Below are 22,875 nucleotides of genomic sequence, written 5' to 3'. Positions count from 1 at the left end.
TTTCTAGACTTTCTCTGTATTCTGTTCCCTTGATCTGTGTGTCTCTTTCTGTGCTAGTACCATACTGTTTTGGTTACTGTATCTTTGTGGTGTGGTCTAAAGTCAGGGAGTGTGATACCTCCACCTCAGTTCTTTCTCAAGATTGTTTTGGCTTTTCAGGGTCATTTGTGTTTCCATGCAAAATTTAAAATTATATATTCTAGTTCTGTGAAAAAATGCCATTGGTATTTCAGTAGGTACATTGAATCTGTAGATAACCTTGGGTAGTATGGTCATTTTACCAATATAAATTTTTCTGGCCTATGAACACAGTATGTCTTTCCATCTGTGTCATCTTCAATTTCTTTCATCAGTGTCAGTGTTCCGAGTTCAGATCTTTTACCTCCTTAGGTAAATATATTCCTAGGTATTTTATTATTTTTGATGCAGTTGAAAATGGAGCTGTTCCCTTATTTTCTCTTTCTGATAGTTTGTTGTTAGTATATAGAAATGTAACAGCTTTCTGTATATTACTTTTGTATCCTGCAACTTTACTGAACTCATTGATGATCTCTAGTAGTTTTTGGTAGCTTCTTTTGGATTTTCTAAATATAGTAGCATGCCATCTGCAAACAGTGACAGTTTTACTTCTTCATTTCCAATTTGGATTCCTTTTATTTCTTTGTCTTGTCTGATTGCTGTGGCTAGGACTTCCAATACAATGTTGAATTAAAAAGTGGCAAGTGTGTGCATCCTTTTCTTGTTCCTGATTTAGATGAAATGCTTTCAGCTTTTGACCATTGAGTATGATGTTAGCCGTGGGCTTATCATATATGGCCTTTATGATGTTGAGGTATGTTCCCTCTATACCACCCACTTTCTGGAGAGTTTTTATCATAAGTGGATGTTGAATTTTGTCAAAATCTTTTACTGCATCTATTGAAATGATTATATGATTTTTATTTTTCAATTTGTTAATATGTATCACATTTATAGATTTATGGATATTGAGCCATCCTTGCATTCCTGGGATAAATCCCACTTGATCATGGTGTATGATCTTTGTAATGTACTGTTGAGTTTGGTTTGCTAATGTTTTGTCAAAGATTTTTACATCTATGTTCATCAGTGATATTAGCCTCTTATTTTTTTTCTGATAATTTTTGTCTTGTTTGGATATCAAGGTGATGTTGGTCTCAAACAATGAGTTTGGAAGTGTTCCTTCCTCTGCAATTTTTTGGAATAGTTTGAGAAGGATAGGTGTTAACTCTTCTCTAAATGTTTGGTAGCATTCACCTGTGTAGCTCTCTGGTTCTGGACCTTTGTTTTTTGGGAGTTATAAGAAATTTCTGATTCACTTTCATTACTGGTAATTTGTCTGTTCATATTTTCTGTTTCTTCCTGGTTTAGTCTTGGGAGATTGTACATTTCTAAGAATTTGTTCATTTCATCTAGGTTCTTCATTATTGTCATATAGTTGTTCATAGTAATCTTTTATGATCCTTTGTATTTCTGTGGTTATAACTTCTTTTCCATTTTTGATTTGGGCCCTCTCTTTTTTTCTTGATGAGTCTGGCTAAAAGTTTATCATTATTGTTTCTTTTACAAAGAACCAGCTCTTAGTTTCATTGATCTTTTCTTTCTTTTTTTAGTCTCTGTTTCATGTATTTCTGCTCTGATCTTTATGACTTCTTTCCTTCTAACTAACTTTGAGTTTTGTTTGTTCTTCTTTTTCTAGTTCCTTTAGGTGTAAGTTGGGTTGTTTGAGATTTTTTTCTTATTTCCTGAGGTAAGGTTGTATTGCTATAAACTTCCCTTTAGTGCAGCAATTCATTGGTTATTTAGTAACATTTTTAGCCTTCACGAGTTTGTGTCTTTTGCAGTTTTTTTCTTGTAGTTGATTTCTAGTCTCATAGTGTTGTGGTCAGAAAAGATGCTTGATATTATTTCAACTTTCTTAAATTTACCGAGACTTGTTTTGTGGCCTAGCATGTGATCTGTCCTGGAGAATGTTCCATGTGCATTTCAAAAGAATATGTGTTCTGCTGCTCTAAGTGTGCCCTTGTTTCCCTACTGATTTTCAGTCTGGATGATCTGTCCATTGATGTAAGTGGAGTGTTAAAGTTCCCTACTATTATTGTGTTACTCTCAATTTCTCCCTTTTAGTCTGTTAATATTTTCTTTCTGTATTTTGGTGGTCCTACATTGGGTGTGTGTATTTTACAATTGCTATATTTTCTTGGATTGATCCTTTGATCATTATGTAATGTGCTTCTTTGTCTCTTGTAACAGTCTTTGTTTTAAAGTGTATTTTCTCTGATACAAGTATTGCTACTTTGGCTTTCTTTTGATTTCCATTTGTATGAAATACCTTTTTCCATCCCTTCACTTTTAGTTTATGTGTGTCTTTATTTTTTATTTTTATTTTTTTTTAGAGACCGGGTCTCGTCGGATGTCCGGGCAGAACTGCAGGCACTGCTCGCAGGCGCGGTCCCACCGCCGCCCAGCACGGGGAGTTTGACCTGCTCCGTGTCCGGCCTGGGCTGGGTCCCCCCCTCCTTAGACAACCTGGTACCCCCGGGCTCCCCCGGGAGCCCCATGTTGGTGCCAGGCCCGGTGTGGACGCCCGCTCTACACAGAGCGGTAGTACTGAACCCCCGGGCACCCACGATCCGCCGACCTCAGCCTCCCGGGAAGCTGGGATTACAGGCGCGCGCCACCGTGCCCGGCTTTGTGTGTCTTTAGATTTGAAATGAGTCTTTTGTAGGCAGCATATATATGAGTCTTGTTTTTGTATCCATTCAGCCAGTCTATGTCTTTTTTTTTTTTTTTTTTTTTTGTGGTATGCGGGCCTCTCACTGTTGCGGCCTCTCCCATTGCGGAGCACAGGCTCCGGATGCGCAGGCCCAGCGGCCATGGCTCACGGGCCCAGCTGCTCCGCAGCATGTGGGATACTCCCGGACCGGGGCACGAACCCACGTCCCCTGCATCAGCAGGCGGACTCTCAACCACTGTGCCACCAGGAAAGCCCCACTCTATGTCTTTTGATTGGAGCATTTAGACTATTTACATTTAAAGTAATTATTGATATGTATGTCCTTGTTGCCATTTTTATTGTTTTTGTAGTTCTTTTTTGTTTCTTCTTCTCTTGTTCTTTTCTTTTGTGGTCTGGTGACTATTTTTAGTGTTATGTTTGGATTCCTTTCTCTGTTTGTGTGTGTATCTGTTACAGATTTTTGGTTTGAGGTTACCATGAGCTTTATATGTAGCTATCTGTCTATCTATGCTGTTTTAAGTTGCTAATCTCTTAATTTCAAACATTTTAATAACCCTGCATTTGTACTCTCCTCCCGTCATGATTACTGTTTTTGACATATTTTGTATCTAGTTGTTTTGATATCCCTTAACTGTTTACTGTAGATATAGATGATTTTACCGCTTTTGTCTTTTAACCTTCCTACATGCTTTGTATGTGGTTGATTTTGTTACCTTTACTGTATATTTACCTTTGCCGATGACCTTTTTCCTTTTGCCATTTTCATGTTTCTAGTTGTGGCCTTTTCTTTTTTGCTTAGAGAAGTCCCTTTTACATTTCTTGTAAAGCTGGTTTGGTGGTGCTGAGCTCTTTCAGCTTTTGCTTGTCTGTAAAACTTAGGATCTCTCAATCAAATCTGAGTTAGAGCCTTGCTGGGTACAGCATTCTTGGTTGTAGGTTTTTCCTTTTTCATCACTGTAAATATATTGTGCCTCTCCCTGCCTGCAAAGTTTCTGCTGTAAAGTCAGCTTTATGGCCTTATGGGAATTCCCTTGTATGTAACTTGTTGCTTTTCCCTTGTTGCTTTTAATATTCTCTCTTTACCTTTAATTTTTGCCATTTTACTTATAATGTGTCTTGGTGTGTTTCTCTTGGGGTTGATCCTGTTTGGGACTCTGTGCTTCCTGTACTTGTATTACTTGTATGTCTGTTTCCTTTCCCATCTTAAGGAAGTTTTTAGCTGTTATGTTTTCAAGTATGTTCTCTGCCACTTTCTCTCTTCTCCTTCTGGAATCCCTATATTGTGAATGTTAGTATGTTTGATGTTGTCCCAGAGATCTCTTAAACTGTTCTCATTTCTTTTCATTCTTTTTTCTTTTTTCTGTTCAGCTTCAGTGATTTCCACTATTCTGTCTTCCGGCTTGCTGATCTGTCCCTCTGTATCATTTACTATACTGTTGATTCCTTTTAGTGTATTTTTCATTTCAGTTATTGTGTTCTTCATCTCTGTTTGGTTGCTCTTTATATTTTCCTAGTCTTTGTTAAAGACGTCTACCTTCTTGCTCTGCATCCATTCTTCTCCCGAGTTCTTTGATCATCTTTACAATCATTACCCTGAACTCTTTCTTAGGTAGAGTGCCTATCTCCACTTCACTTAGTTCTTCTTCTGGGGTTTTGTCTTGTTCCTTCATTTGGAATATGTTTCTCTGTTGCCTCATTTTTGCCTAGCTTGCTTTTTTATTTCTGTTACTGGTAGATTGGTTATGTTTCCCAACCTTAGAGAAGTGACCTTTTGTAGGAGACATCCTATGTGTCCCAGCAGTCCCCTCCCATTGTCAGAGCTGTATGCTCTTAGGGGTGCCCCTTATGTGGGCTGAGTGAGTCCTTCTGTTGTGGTGGGCTGACTACTGTGGGTGGTCTGGTAGGCTTGGTTGGCCTCCAGTATCTTTGGTTGCCAGGCCCTGCCTGTGCAGAGGCTGCTGGCTGCTGTTTGGTGGGGCTGGGTCATGAGTCGGCTGGCTGCAGGACCCCAGGGCTAGTGCCAGCCCTCTGGTTTGTAGAGCCAGGTCCTAAACTCTGGCTGCAGTGCCCAGGGGTTCCAGAGCTGGTGTCGGACTGCTGGTGGGTGGAGCCAGTTCCTGACACAGCTGGCTGCAGTGTCTGAGGTCTTAAAGCTTGTGTTGGCCTGCTTGTGGGTGGGCTGCGTCTGCAGGCTGCAGGACTGCAGTTGTCCTGCAGCTGGTGCCTGCCCACTGGTGGGAAGTGCTTGGCCCCAGTTCCTCTGGCTGCAGGACCTTGGGGGTATCAGGTCTAGTGCCTGCGCACTGTGGGGCTGGGTCCTGGGCCCTGTGTCGGGCAGGGCCGTGTCCAGGGGCAGCTGTGGGCTCAGGGGTTCTTAAGGCAACCTGCCTGCTGGTGGGTGGGGCTGTGTCCCTGCCTAGTTAGTTGCTTGACCTGTGGCATCCCAGTACTGGTGACTACAGGCTGTTGGGCGGGGGCAAGGCTGGGTGCTGAGGCTGCTAAGCTAGAGGGAGGATTCCAAAATGATGCTTGCCAGCACCAGTGTCCATGTGGTAGAACAACCTCCCTAAAATGTCTGCCACCAGTGTCTGTGTCCCCAGGGTGAGCTCCAGCTGCCTCCTGCCTCTCCAGAGACTCTCCAAGATCAGCAGGTAGGTCTGACCCAGGCTCCTTTCAAATAACTGCTTTTGTTCTGCATCCAGGAGTATGTGAGATTTTGTGTGCTCCCTTTACTTTGTCTCTGTTTCTCCTTCCTTCCATCAGCTCAGGTCAAGGAAGTAACAGGATTAAAAAGATCCTGAGATGGGGTCATGCTTTGGTGTGTTAGTGGATCAGCAAGGAGAACAGCTGAAAAGGAGTGAACAAAGTGCAGAAGAGGTAGGAGATGAATCAGAGAGATAAGGAGGGAGGGATGGGTAGTGGTGGCAGGAACATTCTATAGACCGTTATTGTGAATGAGATGGGAAATCATTGGAGGATTCTGCGCAAAGGAATGATGATATGATGCATCATTACTTGTAGAAGAATTCGCTCCGTCTCCTGTGTGGGAATTGAGTGTTGAGGATCAGAATGGAAGCAGAAGACAAATTAGGAGGCTATGGAAGTAATCAAGGTGAAAGATGATGGTAGCTTTGACCATGTGGTAATAGAGGAGGTGGTGAAAAGTAATCAGATTCTATGTATATTCTGAAGGTTGAAACAATAGGATTTGCTCACAGATTAGATATGAAGTAACAAAAAGAAGAATCAAGGATGACTGTAAGATTTTTGTTCTGAGCATCTCAAAAGATAGATTTGTCATTAACTGAGATGGAGAAGACTGAGACAAGCAGATGTAGGGATGAGGGTGGGAGGGGGGAGATAAATAATTCAGTTTGGACATACTTATTTTGAGGTGTTAATTAGACATTCAAGTGGTGATGACAAGTAGGCAGTTGGAAGCATGTATCTGGATATTAAAGAAGTCTCAGGCTGGAGATCCCATTTTGGAGTCATCTGCATGTATATGGTCTTTAATACCAGGAGGTGGAATGAGATCACCAGTAGGATGAGTGTAGAGAGAGGGGAAAAATATCCAAGGACTAAGCACTAAAACACTCCAACATTCAGAGTTGTGGAGATATGAAAGAATAGCAATGAATATGAGTAGCAGCAGCCAGTGAGGTGAGCCCCTGAAAACCAAATGAAGAAAGCAATTCAAGGAGGAGGGAGTGGTTAACTTTGTCAAATGCCAATGATAAGTTTTTGAAGATGTTCCTTTTTCGTGAAATTTTTACATTTTGCCTCCCAGCTTGCTTATTTTTACTTCATTTTCACGTCTCAGATCAAGTGTCTCTTCCTCAGGGAAGCCTTTTCTGACTCAAACTAGTTTATACATTTTCATAGGCCCTAACTTTCTCTTTTGGGAGTTCTCAACACAATTGTACGTATTTGTTTAATGTCTGCCCCCTGTATTAGACTTTAACTTCCATAAGCAATATCAGAGTTGATTGTTGCTACATCCCCAGCATTTCTCACCGTGCCCAACAGCATTAAATGTTTGCTGAATGAAAGGATGAATGAATAAACACCCAGGTCCATGTATGCTATGACTAGCACATTTTAGGATGACTTAGAAAACTCCACCCTAACACTCTTGGCCTGATTCATACTCTGGAACTTGAGTAACACCAAAGCAAAATGCTGAGTTCTTGCCCTTGACTTTTTTTTTTTTTTAACATCTTTATTGGAGTATAATTGCTTTACAATGGTGTGTTAGTTTCTGCTGTATAACAAAGTGAATCAGCTATACACATACATATGTCCCCATATCCCCTCCCTTTTGTGTTTCCCTCCCAACCTCCCTATCCCACCTCTCTAGGTGGTCACAAAGCACCGAGCTGATCTCCCTGTGCTATGCTTGCCCTTGACTTTTGCCTACGAGGAGCAGCAGAGAGTGTGGAAGGCAACACCACTATCGTTACTATGTGACAGATGTTTTACATGGGCTGTCTTTAATGTTCACATCAAACCTGTAGGCAACTGATAGTGGTGTTACAATCAAGGAAGTAAAAATTTGCAGAGATTAAAATGTGGAAGTACTATGGCTAATAAGTGGCAGAACTCGGATTCTCCAACTTTAAAGTCTGTGCACTGTCTTCTGTGCTATGCAGATTTTTAACTATTAGTTTAATGATTAAGAATACAGCCTAGGTTCAAATACTACTTCACTTTTTGCCATCTGTGTCCTTGAGTATGTTATCCAATCCTTCTGTGCCCGGTTTCTCCAACTATAAAATGGGGATAACAGCAATACCTACATGTCAGGATTGTTTTTTGAAAGTTAATTAATATTATTTTAGATTAGAACCTGATACTTGATAAGCATTCAGTAAAGGTTGGCTACTTTCATTATCACTTTTCCTTCTGAGGTGACTCAGTTTAGCTGTCACCTCTTTTAGGAAACCTTTCTGATTGCCGCTTCTCCCCTCCAATAACTTATGCTTCCAAGAACCCTGTGTACACCATCTTAGAGCACTTATCCTACTGTACTGTAATTCTGTAAATTCTCACATCTATTTATCCCAGCTAGACATGGAGCAACTTTAGAGGGCAGGAGAGTCTCCACAGCTCTGTACAGTGTACTTGGCACTACACACACACACACACAATGTTTGAAAGTTAGGTAATTCATCAGCACAATTAACCCAGAGACATCTAATGGGGTGCTAAAGGCAGCTAGAGTCTCCAGGGTTCCTTTCTAGTAGCCAGGTTGGTAACTATAAGGTTTAGCACCTGTTTGTTATTTTTATTTTAGACTAGACTTCCTTGCCAGATTCCTTTCTGAAACTAATTCACTGGAGATCTTTTCAGACCATTACCTGCTTTTATGAAAACCATAAAAACAGCACATTTTCCTGTGCTTTCCTTTGGCTCCATGAGTTTTGCCTTTTAATATCTTTTTGTAATTCTCATCTCATTTCTGGCTCTTTGTTTATTAGCCTTATTCTTTCCTCTGATTTCCTCTACCATTTCTACTTCAGATATTACAAAGGAGCCTATACCTTTTAATGCTTTGTCTTAGTTATTATGCCACACACTTGTTCCCTTATACCTGGTTAAAGGGCGTAGCCACAGAGCTAATATAATGAAAGCACTGGAACACACTTCCAGGCTTTCCTGCTGAGAGCAACCCTGCCTTAAAGAGAAAGAACTAAATACTAAGGAAAAGCAAAAGACATTTAATTTTGGAAGTTAGGCGCCTGCTTATCTTTTGATTAAATGCAGAGAACCAAGAATATCTGCCTTTAATCAGACTTTCTAAATTAATGAACTGTGGGTCGTTGGACAATGATCATGCAATATCTTCTCTTTCCAAAGACATTTTCTTTAAATCAGTGAATATTTTGCAATACTCTATTTTCTGTTTTAAGTTCTTTTACTCTTTTCTTGAGTAGGGACTCTTAAAAACAGAGTAGTACTCTGATAAAAACATACGATACTGAGGCAAGGAAAAAGAGTTGGACTAGAATTACTGTGTAAAGAATTGTTAATAGTGAGAGAAGGACACGGCCCCTTGGAGCGGGACCACTGTCTGAGCTTTCTCCATAGGCTGTAAAGTCACAGTAGGGAGGAGCACACTCGTATGTACAGTGGCAATGATTTTCATCGTTGTATACTCCTCTCATGACATTTCTATAATTTGCAGAGTTGAGGGTTGAATAATTGACACAGCTCCTTCTCGTACATACCTTGCCTAGAGCATGCAGGGTGCCATCTTTTACTTCTCCAATATCACCTGTATCCCTCCCAAAGTGGTAGCTGGTTTCCCAACACTTGGTACCTTTAACAGTGTTATCTGAATTATGGCGTTGTATTATTTTAGATTGGTAATTGTTTCTATATATTCACACTACACTCCTTCACACAAAATATTTGAAGGAAGACATCTTTTTTTTTTTTTTTTTTTGCGGTATGCGGGCCTCTCACTGTTGTGGCCTTTCCCGTTGCGGAGTACAGGCTCCGGACGCGCAGGCTCAGCGGCCATGGCTCACGGGCCCAGCCGCTCCGCGGCATGTGGGATCTTCCCGGACCGGGGCACGAACCCGTGTCCCCTGCATCGGCAGGCGGACTCTCAACCACTGCACCACCAGGGAAGCCCGGAAGACATCTTTTGTATGTTGAATTTCCACGCCATATTGGCCACAACAATCTCCTTGCACATTAATTGTTTTGTAGCAGCTTGGGGGGCACTCCTTGCTGTTTGGTCAAAAATATATTGACATTGTTTATTGTGGCTGTTGTACATTTTGTGGTAACAGTAGGTGCTGTCACCACAAGGCATCCCATCCTGCACATAGAAATTGTCAGGGCATCACCTTGAACTTCCATTGTACCACTCAGGAAGGTCACATTCACTGACATGTGCTCTACAGAGCATTCCAAGAGAAGCAAACTTACATTTTACATAGCAAGGTCCAAAAGCACAGTCTGCCCAAGGTTTCAGATCCCTTCTGCACTGACATTCTGATCCACAGTCACAACAATCTTCTTCACCTTCCACTACCTTGTTGCCACATTGTTACAATGGGATAATGTTTTGAGAAGCTGGTCTATTCATCAGACAGACTCCCTTGTGGTTAATGAGGTTAAAATAACTTCCATAACTGCAGTTGCTAAAAGCACTGGTATTTGTATTATAGGCATTCATGATGCAATGTTTTTTCCTACATGAACAGAATTCCTCTATATGAGACATACCAAGATTATGACCCAGTTGGTGAGTAATGACCACTGCAAAATGAAAGAAATCGATTTATCTTTGAGGAATTTATAAACTGCTAGCCCAAAATGACAGTAGCACATTCCTGAGATTCAGGCCAACTTAAATATATTAGGAAAATCCTTGTACACAAACAGATCCCCCAAATCAGGTGGCAGACGGGGATAATGATGAATACTTTTCCATTCACTGAAGCTGTCAAGAAGTTGACTCATGTGTTGTTCAACATTTATAAGATTCCCCTGGTTCCAAATCTCAATCCCAATTAAACCTGAAGGCCTAGCCATAGGTAGATGGAATCTATTACATTGATCACATTTAATATATCTTCTGTTGCCTTTGAGACATTGTTATTTGAATAATTGAAACTGTAATTGTCCACCACCACAAGCACACTCCACAAAGGGCCAGTGGGTCCACCAGCCATGGGAGTGGCCGTTTTGTGGCATTGTGGCAGTTTTGAATTCTCTGCCTTGAACTCAAGCTTCTGACATATTTATTTCCTTTTCTAAGCTGCATTTCATGGGAATTGAACCTTGTTACTATCTTATACAACTGGTGTTCAAATGTGGTAGAGTCCTTAAGGGCTCTGTTTCATAAGTGAGATCATTTATCGGTGGCATCCCTTGAAAGGCCCCCAAATGCTGGACAACCAGGGAATTGGGAGCCCTTCCCCATAACCATGAGAGTAGCAGTTATTCTGGATGAAGGGCTGATTCTCATAGAAGCCACCCTGCTCCATGTAGGTAGGTGCCTGGAAACCAAGAGCTTCTTAGGCTGAATGACGTGGGTGCAGCTGTTGGCCGGCCCGCGGGACACATCAAAGGCTCCACGTGCTCTGGGGGCGTTGGAGGCCTTCCAGGGAAGCACTACGTGGGAGACCAAGTGCCAGTTGGACTGGGTTTGCGAGGAGCCCGCTGGGGGCCAGGAGTACCTGGAGCCTGAGCCGCAGGAGGGCGCCCAGCAGCAGGCACCCGGCCCACACCGCTTTCCACGATGCGGCCTTTCGGAGAGCTTGGGTGCAACTGTCAGCTGTGCTAGGAAGGTGGGTGTTGGGGACTTCAGTCTGAAACTCTGCTTCCAAGGCAAATCCTCTTCCAAGGCGGGAGCCCAGCCTCACGGGTTCGGCGGCCGCCGCCCCGCCCCAAAGAAAAAGGGCGGTTGCTCAGTGTTGGTCCGTTATAAGGAACTGGCGCCAGGGTTCCAGGGTCTGGAAGCTGGCCACAGAGAGACTTAAGGGAGAAAGCAGAGTGAGAACAAGAGGGAACTGAGCAGGCAATCACTCGGTTTGGAGGGGAGGAGTGAGAGGGTGTACAGTAGAGGAGAGACAGCAGCAAAAGGGTGCACTGGAGTGATGGGAATTCAATTCAGAAGAGAGAAATTTAGGGAATCTTAGCACTCTGGAACCAGAGGCTATGGAAGTTGAGAGCCCAAGCCTGGTTCACTTCTTGGTGTGGGTCCTGAACAAAAAGACAAAACTAGGGGGCTTCCCTGGTGGCGCAGTGGTTGGGAGTCCGCCTGCCGATGCAGGGGACGCGGGATCGTGCACCGGTCCGAGCCTGCGCGTCCGGAGCCTGTACTCCGCAGCGGGAGAGGCCGCGGCGGTGAGAGGCCCGCGTACAGCACACACACACACACACACAAAAGGCAAAACTAAATTTTCATTAACTTGTTTCCACTGTGGGCTGATAAAAGTTTCCTAAAGCCAGCAGCTGGTTGTCTGTAAGAGCGATATAACGTAAGTGAGCTTCCGTGAGGAAGACTAAGAGGGTGTTGCTGCATTTTTGCTAAACTCCTGCAGTAGATAGTGAAGTGTGTGTGTGTGTGTGAGAGAGAGAGAGAGAGAGAGAGAGAGTGTGTGTTAGGGACTGCCAATATTTAATACAGTATCATTTTTCACCCCTTTAAATTTTTATTTTAATAAAACAGCTTTATTGCAGTTTATTTAATCTATAATAAACTGCACATACTTAAATTGTGTAACAAGCTAAATTTTGACATACGTGTACACCCCTGAAACCTTCACCATTATTTGCTTATCTGTTTTCCTGCTGATGAACATTTGGTTTGTTTCTAGTTTGAGGCTATTACAAATGAAGCTGCTACGAGCCTTCATGTATAAATCTTTGTATGAACCTGATCTTTCTTTTCTCTTGGGTAAAAACTTGGGAGTGGGTAAAGTATATGTTCACATCTTTTGCCTATTTCTTGAGGAGTTGTTTCTTTTCTTACTGAGTTTTGAGTTTTTTATATATTTTGAATAGTCCTTTAGCAAATATATGTTTTGAAAATATTTTATCCCAATTTGTGGCTTGTCTCTTCATTCTCTTAATAAAATATTTTAAAGAGAAGTTTGTAGTTTTGATGAAGTTCAACTTATCAATTTGTTCTTTTATGGATTTTGCATTCTCTGCCATATCTAAGAAATCTTTGCTTAACCCTAGGCCCTAGGTTTAAAAGATTTCTCCTAAAAAGAAAAAAAATTTCTCCTCTGTTTACTTTTAGACTAAACTAGAAGTTTTATAGTTTTCAGTTTTACATGTTGGACTGTGCTCTATTTTGGACTAATTTTTGTTTGTGGTTCAAGGTATGAAAGTAAGTTCTTCTGTTTTCCATTCAGTTGTTCCAGCACTGTATGTAAAAAGACTATCCTTTCTCCAGTGATTTACCTTTGTACACTTGTCAAAAATCTGTTGTCAAATTTGTATGGGTGTATTTCTAGTCTTTCTATTCTGTTCTATTGATCTGTCTGTTGTTACACAAATAACCCACTGTTTTGAGACTGTAACTTCATATGTCTTGAAATCAGAAAATGGTAGTCCTCCAACTTTTTCTTCTTTTTCAAAGTGGATTGGCTATTCTAGATCTTTTGCATTTCTATTTGAATTTTAGAATCAGTTTGTCAAATTCTACAAGTAAAACCTTCTGATTGATTATTCTGGGGAAAATTGACATCTTGATGTTAATTATTCAGATCAGTGAATAAGATCTCACCACTTATTTAGGTTGGTGTTAATTTCTTTCAGTGATGTTTATAGTTTTAAGTTACAGGTTTTTCACAGCTTTTGTCAGAATTATTGCTGAGTACTTAATTTTTTTGCTGTGTAATAGTATTCTTTAAAAATTTTAATTTCCAGTTGTTCATTGCTAGTATATAAAAATAGAATTGACTGCTGCATATTCATCTTGCGTCCTTTGAGCTTGTTAAACTCATTAGTTCTAGTACCTTTTTTTATAGATTCCCTCAGATTTCTACATAGACATCTATAAATGTCATCTATAAATAAAGACAATTTTAAATCTTCCTTTCTAATCTTGAATACTTTTATTTCTCTTTATTGCCTGATTGCACTAGCCAGAACCTCTTGTCTTGTTTCTGATTTTAGGGGGAAGGTATTCAACCTTTTACCATTAGAATCTATCATTAACTGTAGATTCTTCCATAGATGCCCTTTATCATGTTGCAAAGTTCCCTTCTATTGACAGTTTTCTGGGAGTTATTATTAGGAATGGATGTTGGATTTTGTCAAATGATTTTTCTGATCTATAGATGTGATCAGATTGTTACTGAGCTTTCTCCGGATTCTTGGACAGCAGTAGCATAGAAATGAATATCACTCCCAAAAGATTCTTAGGCAAGCAATACTTTTTATTGAAAGGATAGCTTGTGCACAAGGAGATGGTGAGAGTGCCAACTCCCCAAGGATGTTCAGGGAAAGGGTTTTAAAGGCAGTATGAGGGCGGGGGCTACAGGGTGCCTGCCTGATAAGCTTGTGCTCAGTTCTCAGTTTGGTTGGCATCAAAGTGAAGTTTTGAGCGTCATCAGCGTTCTGGTTTCTGTCGGTCTGGGGTCCATGTGCTTGCAGTCAGCAGTTTTCATCGGGTGGGGGTCTGCTTCCTGAAACAACAGCTTAGGAGTGTGTGTCAGGCCTGTATCTCTAGCTTTTAGGGAGCTGGGAGTTCAGTGATTCTGCTGTCTGGTGGATTTATAGTTCCGCTTTTGTCCCTTGGAAACTGTACATAGATCAGTGGGACAGAGATAATCTTTTGCTTCTGTGGGTCTCTAGTTGTTGTCTCAAAGACCCAAGCCTTCAGGTGCTTTGTTTCACTGGGCTTGTTGGGCCTGTTTGCTCCAGGCCATTCCCTTGCTCCTTTTCCAAAATGGCTGTGTACTCTTTGTCTTCCTTTCTCAATGTGATTATTCATTTTAACTTTGTTAATATGGTAACATACACTGATTGAGTTTCAGACCAACCCTATATCCATAGGATAAATTTTATTTGATCATGGTGTATTATCCTTTTTATATATTGTTTTTTTTTCATAAATTTATTTATTTTTGGCTGCGTTGGGTCTTCATTGCTGCGTGCGGGCTTTCTCTAGTTGCGGTGAGCAGGGGCTACTCTTCGTCGCGGTGCGCAGGCTTCTCATTGCGGTGGCTTCTCTTGTTGCAGAGCACGGGCTCTAGGCACGCAGGCTTCAGTAGTAGTGGCACGTGGGCTCAGTAGTTGTGGCTCACGGGCTCTGGAGTGCAGGCTCAATAGCTGTGGCACACGGGCTTAGTTGCTCCGTGGCATGTGGGATCTTCCCGGACCAGGGCTCGAACCCATGTCCCCTGCCTTGGCAGATGGATTCTCAACCACTGTGCCACCAGGGAAGCCCTGTATATTGTTGAATTCAGTTGCTAACATTTTGTTTAGGATTTTGCCATCTATGTTCATGAGGAACATTGATCTGAATTTTTGTATTAATGTATGTTTTAATATGATTTCCATATCAGGGTAATGCTGGCTGCAAAGGGCTTGTTGGGACATAATTCCTCCTCTTCAGTTTTCTTGGAGACTTTTTGTATAGAATTGTTCTCTCTTCTTCCTTATATTTTTGATAGTATTCATAAGTGAAATCAGCGTGGGCCTGGAGTTCTCTTTGTGGGAAAGTTTTAAATTACAGATTCAATTTCTTGAAAAGATACAGGGCTATTTAAGCCATCCATTTTCTCTTGCATTAATTTTCATAGTTTGTGTCTTTCAAGAAGTGTGTCCATTTCATCTCTAAGTTGTCTAATTTGTAGAAAGAAAGTTCGTCATATTATCTTTTATTATCCTTTCAATAACCATAGAATCTGTGGCATCATCCTTCAACCATTCCTCATATTGGTAATTTTTGTCTCTCTTTCTCCTGATCAGTATGACTAGAAGTGGATGAATATTATTGGCTTTCTTAAAAAAAATCAACTTTCATTTTTGTGTGTTTTTTTTCTGTTTTCTATTTCATTATTTTTCATTCTGATATTTATTACTTCCTTTAATCTATTTGCTTTGGTTTAATTTGCTATTCTCTTTCTGGTTTCCTGAGGTGAAAGTTGAGATAATTGATTTGAGACTTTTATTATTTCTTTTCTTTTATTGTTGAGATGTAATTGACATATAACATTGTATTAATTTTAGGTGTACAACATAATGATGTGATATGTGTACATATTGTGAAATGATTACCACAAAAAGTTTAGTTAAGATCCTTCACCACACATAGTTACAGATTTTTTTCTTGTGATGAGAACTTTTTTTTGGCGGTACACGGGCCTCTCACTGTTGTGGCCTCTCCCGTTGTGGAGCACAGGCTCCGGACATGCAGGCTCAGCGGCCATGGCTCACGGGCCCAGCCGCTCCGCGGCATGTGGGATCTTCCCGGACCAGGGCACGAACCCGCGTCCCCTGCATCGGCAGGCAGACTCTCAACCACTGCGCCACCAGGGGAGCCCGTGATGAGAACTTTTGAGATCTACTCTCTTAGCAACTTCCAAATATACAATACAGTGTTGTTAACTATAGTATCCATGCTGTATGTTATATCCCCAGGACTGTTTTATCTTATAATTGGAAGTTTGTATCTTTTGACCCATTTTACCCAACCCCCCACCCTTGCCTCTGGCAAATACCAATCTGTTCTCTGTATCAGTGTGTTTGGTTTTAGATTCCACATATAAGTGAGGTCCTGCAATATTTGTCTCTCTCTGTCTGACTTATCCTGGAATAAATCCCACTTGATCATGGTGTATGACATTTTTAATACACTGTTGAATTTGGTTTGCTAATATTTTATTGAGTATTTTTGCATCTATGTTCATTAGAGATACTGGCTTGTAGTTTTCTTTTCTTATAGTGTCCTTGTCTGTTTTTGGTATTGGTAATGAGGGCCTTGTAAAATGAGTTTGGAAGTGTTCCTTCCTCTTCTATTTTTGGAAGACTTTGAGAAGAATTGGTATTAATTCTTCTTTATATGTTTGGTAAAATTCACAGGTGAAAATATCTGGTCTTTGACTTTTCTTTGTTGAGAGGTTCTTTTTTTTAACATCTTTATTGGCGTATAATTGTTTTACAATGTTGTGTTAGTTTCTGCTGTATAACATACTGAATCAGCTATATGCATGCATATGTCCCCATATCCCCTCCCTCTTGCATCTCCCTCCCACTCTCCTTATTCCACCCTTCTAGGTGGTCACAAAGCAGTGAGCTGATCTCCCTGTGCTATGCAGCTACTTCCCACTAGCTATCTATTTTATATTTGGTAGTGTGTATATGTCAATGCTACTCTCTCACTTCGTCCCAGCTTACCCTTCCCCCTCCCCATGTCCTCAAATCCATTCTCTACGTCTGTGTCTTTATTCCTGTCCTGCCCCTAGGTTCATCAGAAACATTGTTTTTTTTAAGATTCCCTATATATGTGTTGGCAAATGGTATTTATTTTTCTCTTTCTGACTTATTTCACTCTGTATGACAGACTCTAGGTCCATCCACCTCACTATAAATAACTCAATTTCATTTCTTTTTATGGCTGAATAATATTCCATTGTATGTATGTGCCACATCTTCTTTATCCATTCATCTGTCAATGGACACTTAGGTCGTTTCCATGTCCTGGATATTGTAAATAGTGCTGCAGTGAACATTGTGGTACACGACTCTTTTTGAATTATGGTTTTCTCAGAGTATATGCCCAGTAGTGGGATAGCTGGGTCATATGGTAGTTCTACTTTTAGCTTTTTAAGGAACCTCCATACTGTTCTCCATAGTGGCTGTGTCAATTTACATTCCTACCAACAGTGCAAGAGGGTTCCCTCTTCTCCACACCCTCTCCAGCATTTATTGTTTCTAGATTTTTTGATGTTGGCCATCCTGACCAGTGTGAGGTGATACCTCATTGTAGTTTTGATTTGCATTTCTCTAATTAGTGATGTTGAGCATCCTTTCATGTGTTTGGTAGCAATCTGTATATCTTCTTTGGAGAAATGTCTATTTAGTCTTCTGCCCATTTTTGGATTGCATTGCTTGTTTTTTGATATTGAGCTGCATGAGCTGCTTGTATATTTTGGAGATTAATCCTTTGTTAGTTGTTTCGTTTGCAAATATTTTTTCCCATTCTGAGGGTTGTCTTATTATTATTTTTTTTTTGTGGTACGTGGACCTCTCACTGTTGTGGCCTCTCCCACTGTGGAGCACAGTCTCCGGACGCACAGGCTCAGCAGCTATGGCTCACAGGCCCAGCCGCTCCGCGGCATGTGGGATCTTCCCGGACTGGGGCACGAACCTGTGTCCCCTGCATTGGCAGGTGGACTCTCAACCACTGCGCCACCAGGAAAGCCCCTGAGGGTTGTCTTTTCATCTTGTTTATGTTTTCCTTTGCTGTGCAAAAGCTTTTAAATTTCATTAGGTCCCATTTATTTATTTTTGTTTTTATTTCATTTCTCTAAGAGGTGGGTCAAAAAGGATCTTGCTGTGATTTATGCCATACAGTATTCTGCCTATGTTTTCCTCTAAGAGTTTTATAGTGTCTGGCCTTATATTTAGGTTTTTAATCAATTCTGAATTTATTTTTGCGTATGGTGTTAGGAAGTGTTCTAATATCATTCTTTTACATGTAGCTGTCCAGTTTCCCCAGCACCACTTATTGAATAGGCTGTCTTTTCTCCATTGTATATTCTTTCCTCCTTTATCAAAGATAAAGTGACCATATGTGTGTGGGTTATCTTTGGGCTTTCTATCCTGTTCCACTGATCTATATTTCTGTTTTTATGCCAGTACCATACTGTCTTGATTACTGTAGCTTTGTAGTATAGTCTGAAGTCAGGGAACCTGATTCCTCCAACTCCATTTTTCTTTCTCAAGATTGCTTTGGCTATTCGGGGTCTTTTGTGTTTCCATGCAAATTGTGAAATGCTTTGTTCTAGTTCTGTGAAAAATGCCAGTGGTACTTTGATAGGGATTGCATTGAATCTGTAGATTGCTTTGGGTAGTAGATTCATTTTCACAATGTTGATTCTTCCAATCCAAGAACATGGTATATCTCTCCATCTATTTGTATCATCTTTAATTTCTTTCATCAGTGTCTTATAGTTTTCTGCATACAGGTCTTTTGTCTCCTTATGCAGGTTTATTCCTAGGTATTTTATTCTTTTTCTTGCAACAGTAAATGGGAGTGTTTCCTTAATTTCTCTTTCAGATTTTTCATCATTAATGTATAGGAATGCAAGAGATTTCTCTGCATTAATTTTGTATCCTGCTACTCTACAAAATTCATTGATCAGCTCTAGTAGTTTTCTGGTAGCATCTTTATGATTCTCTGTGTATAGTATCATGTCATCTGCAAACAGTGACAGCTTTACTTCTTCTTTTCCGATTTGGATTCCTTTTAGTTCTTTTTATTCTCTGATTCCTGTGGGTAAAACTTCCAAAACTATGTTGAATTATAGTGGTGAGAGTGGGCAACCTTGTGTTCTTCCTGATCTTAGAGGAAATGGTTTCAGGTTGTAAACACTGAGAACGATGTCGGCTGTGGGTTTGTCATATATGATCTTTATTATGTTGAGGTAGGTTCCCTCTATCCCTACTTTCTGGAGAGTTTTTATCATAAATCTGTGTTGAATTTTGTTGAAAGCTTTTTCTGCATCTGTTGAGATGATCATATGGTTTTTCTCCTTCAATTTGTTAATATGGTTTATCACGTTGATTTGTGTATATTGAAGAATCCTTGCATTCCTGGGATAAACCCTACTTGATCATGGTGTATGATCCTTTTAATGTGCTGTTGGATTCTGTTTGCTAGTATTTTGTTGAAGATATTTGCATCATGTTCGTCAGTGATATTGGCCTGTAGTGTTCTTTTTTTGTGACATCTTTGTCTGGTTTTGGTATTAGGGTGTTGATGGCCTTGTAAAATGAGTTTGGGAGTGTTCCTCCCTGTGCTATATTTTGGAAGAGTTTGAAAAGGATAGGTGTTAACTCTTCTCTAAGTTTTTTTTTTTTCTGTTTTTTTTAAATTTTTTTTTATTTTATTTTTTTTTATTAGTTTCTGCTTTATAACAAAGTGAATCAGTCATACATATACATCTGTTCCCACATCCCTTCCCTCATGCATCTCCCTGCCTCCCACCCTCCCCATCCCACCGCTCCAGGCGGTCACAAAGCACCGAGCTGATCTCCCTGTGCTCTGCGGCTGCTTCCCACTATCTATCTACCTTACGTTTGGTAGTGTATATATGTCCATGCCTCTCTTTCGCTTTGTCACAGCTTACCCTTCCCCCTCCCCGTATCCTCAAGTCCATTCTCAAGTAGGTCTGTGTCTTTATTCCCGTTTTACCCCTAGGTTCTTCATGACATTTTTTTTTAATTCCATATATATGTGTTAGCATACGGTATTTGTCTTTCTCTTTCTGACTTACTTCACTCTGTATGACAGACTCTAGGTCTATCCACCTCATAGAATTCACCTGTGAAGCCATCTGGTCCTGGGCTTTTGTTTGTTGGAAGATTTTTAATCACAGTTTCAATTTCAGTGCTTGTGATTGGTCTGTTCATATTTTCTATTTCTTCCTGATTCAGTCTTGGAAGGTTATACCTTTCTAAGAATTTGTCCATTTCTTCCAGGTTGTTCATTTTATTTCCATAGAGTTGCTTGTAGTAGTCTCTTAGGATGCTTTGTATTTCTGCGGAGTCTGTTATAACTTCTTCTTTTTCATTTCTAATTTTATTGATTTGAGTCCTCTCCCTCTTTTTCTTGATGAGTTTATTAGGGAAGTTTTTGACTATAATCTCTTTGAATATTTTCTAAGACCATTTCTTTTTCTGTTCTTCTTCTGGGACCCCTATAATTCAAACGTTGATGCGTTTAATGTTGTCCCAGAGGTCTCTGAGACTGTCCTCAGTTCTTTTCCTTCTTTTTTCTTTATTCTGCTTCCTGGCAGTTATTTCCACCATTTTACCTACCAGCTCACTTCTCCATTCTTCTGCCTCAGTTATTCTCCTATTGATTCCTTCTAGAGTATTTTAAATTTCAGTTATTGTGTTTTTCATCACTGTTTGTTTGCTCTTTAGTTCTTCTAGATCCTTGTTAAATGTTTCTTGTATTTTCTCCATTCTGTTTCCGAGATTTTGGATCATCTTTACTATCATTACTCTGAATTCTTTTTCAGGTAGATTGCCTATTTCACCTTCATTTATTTGGTCTTGTAGGTTTTTACCTTGCTCCTTCATCTGTAATATATTTTTTTGTTGTTTCTTTTTTTTTTTTTTTTTTTTTTGATGGGCTGGGCTGTATTCCTGTCTTACTGGTTGTTTGGCCTGAGGCGTCCAGCATGAGTTTTCAGGCAGTTGGGTAGAGCTGGGTCTTGGTGCTGAGATTAGGACCTCAGGGAGGCCTCACTCCGATTAGTATTCCCTGGGTTTTGAGGTTCTGTGTTAGTCCAGTGGTTTGGACTCAGAGCTCCCTTCACAGGAGCTTGGGCCCGACCTTCAGCCTGGGAACCAATATCCCGCAAGCTGCATGGTGCATAAAAAAAAAAGAGAGAGAGAGAAAGAAAAAAAGGAGCAGTACAGTATCAAAGAATAAAAAACAACATAAAATTCGAAAGATAAAAAATATATTAGGAAAAATAAAAATATAATTGAAACAACTGCAACAAGGTAAAATAAAACCCAACAGAAAAACGAAAAAGAAAAAGGGGGGTGGGTGGGGTGGGTGGGGGGAACAAGCCAAAAGCAGAGAACAGTAACAAAGTATAAAGAATAAAATAAAATTAGAAAAATAAAATATTTATCAGGAAAAATAAATATATAAATGAATCAACAACAATGAATCAACAAGGTAAAACAGAACCCCAATCTAAAAGAGGAAAAAAGAGGAAAAAAAAAGAAAGCCTTGACTATGGGGGCAGAGTTTAAGTGGGGGTGGAACTTAGGCAGGGGTGGGGTTTAGGGTGGGGTGGGACCAAGGCTCAGGACCCATGCAGTCAGAAAAGGCCTTGGGGGTGGGGCCTAGGCAGGGCTATGTTCAAGCATGGGGCGGGGCCTCTGCTTAGGACTTGTGCAGAAGGGGAGGCAGTGCTTTCAAAGGAGGGCCTCTGGAGTGTGGAGTTTCGGAGTTTGGAGATAAAGCCCTGGGTCAGTGTACATGGGTGGGGTTTAGACCCAGCTCATTGCGGGGGTGTCAGAGGGGGTCTCTGAGTGTAGAGGTAGGGCCCTGGGTGGGGGTGTAGGGGCAGGGCTTGGGCTCTGCACAGCAGGAGGGAGGCTCCAAGGGCAGAGGATTAGGCCCAGCAACCCAACAAGCTCCCCGGTGCCTAAGTGGATGGGGAAAGCGCTGGCTGCATTCCCTTCTGTTCCTCCACGCCCCACCCCGCCATCTCCCGCAGAGTCTCCCCCATCCCCACTGAACTCCTAACCTTGGGTGAGACCTCTGGGTGTAAGAACTCCTCCCCTCCCCCAGCCACCCCTCAGGGATGCCAGTCCCAGAGGTCTAGCCTTTACTTTTGCTCCCCCTTCCCTCCCTCCCACTCCCTCAGGACCCACGCAGGTGGAGGGGTTCTTGGTGGGCAGAGGATCAGGTCCAGGGTCTCAGCGGGCTCCCGGGGGCCCATGTGGGCAGGGGAAACCTGACCATGCTCCCTTTTGATCAACCCTCCCAATGGTCCCTCAGTTTCCCCTTCGGCCGTGGGATCCCTCCCCCTCCCTCAGCCACCCCTCAGGGGCGTCAGTCCTGTCCCATCTCCACTTCTCCTCCCCTTTCACTCACCCCATGCCCCACGTCCTACCTGGTCACTGGGGATTCCTCCCATCCCCTTAGGTGTTCGTGGTCCCTCACCGGTGCCTGGTAGGTGCCCTAGTTGTGTGGAGACATGAATTTCATGTCCTCCTAGTCCTCCATCTTGACTCCGCCCTCTGTTGAGAGGTTCCTGATTACTGATTCAATCTCCTTCCTAGTAATTGATCTGTTTACTTTTTCTGTTTCTTCATGATTCAGTCTTAGTAGGTGGTAGATTGTATGTTTCTAGGAAGTTATCCATTTTTTTTCTAGGTTGTCCAGTTTCTTGACATATAATTGTTCATACTGTTGTCTTATAATCCTTTGTATTTCTGTAGTATCAGTTGTAACATCTCCTCTTTCACTTCTAGTTTTATTTGGGTGCTGTTTCTCTTTTTCTTTATGAATCTAGCTAAAGGTTTCTTCTATTTTGTTTATCTTTTCAAAAAATGAGCTCTTAGTTTTATTCATCCTTTCTATTATCTGTTTAGTCTCTATTTCATTTATTTCTACTCTGATCTTTGTTGTTTCCTTCCTTCTATGAACTTCGGGCTTAGTTTGTTCTTCTTTTCCTGTTTCTTTGAGGTGTAAAGGGTGGTTGTTATTTGAGATTTTTCTTATTTCTTAATGTAGGCATTTATTGCTATGAACTTTCCTCTTAGAACTGCTTTTGCTGCATCCCATAAATTTTGGTGTGTTGTATTTCCATTTCTCTCAAGATTTTTTTTATTTCTCTTTTGATTTCTGCTTTGACCCATTGGTTGTTATAGCATGTTGTTTAATC

General features: G+C 41.0%; 1 long non-coding RNA gene across 2 annotated transcripts in view; it reads left to right on the top strand.

The window, feature by feature from the left end:
• The first annotated feature begins 5,212 nt into the window (after window positions 1–5,212).
• The window catches only part of LOC307050305, a 35,062-nt gene continuing 17,399 nt past the window's right edge, over window positions 5,213–22,875 (top strand). The window contains exons 1-3 of one of the 2 annotated variants that reach the window (XR_013810788.1): window positions 5,213–5,406; window positions 5,519–5,632; window positions 9,254–9,530. This is a non-coding gene — a long non-coding RNA (uncharacterized lncRNA). Of the gene's footprint in view, window positions 5,407–5,518; window positions 5,633–9,253; window positions 9,531–22,875 lie in introns of those variants that run through there. The other variant, XR_013810787.1, reaches the window with a different exon arrangement.

The sequence above is a fragment of the Hyperoodon ampullatus genome (genome assembly GCF_949752795.1).
Source record: "Hyperoodon ampullatus genome assembly, chromosome: 3".
NCBI lineage: Eukaryota > Metazoa > Chordata > Mammalia > Artiodactyla > Ziphiidae > Hyperoodon > Hyperoodon ampullatus.
The sequence above is the reverse complement of the archived record's forward strand: the minus strand, read 5'-3'. Positions and strand labels throughout refer to the sequence as shown.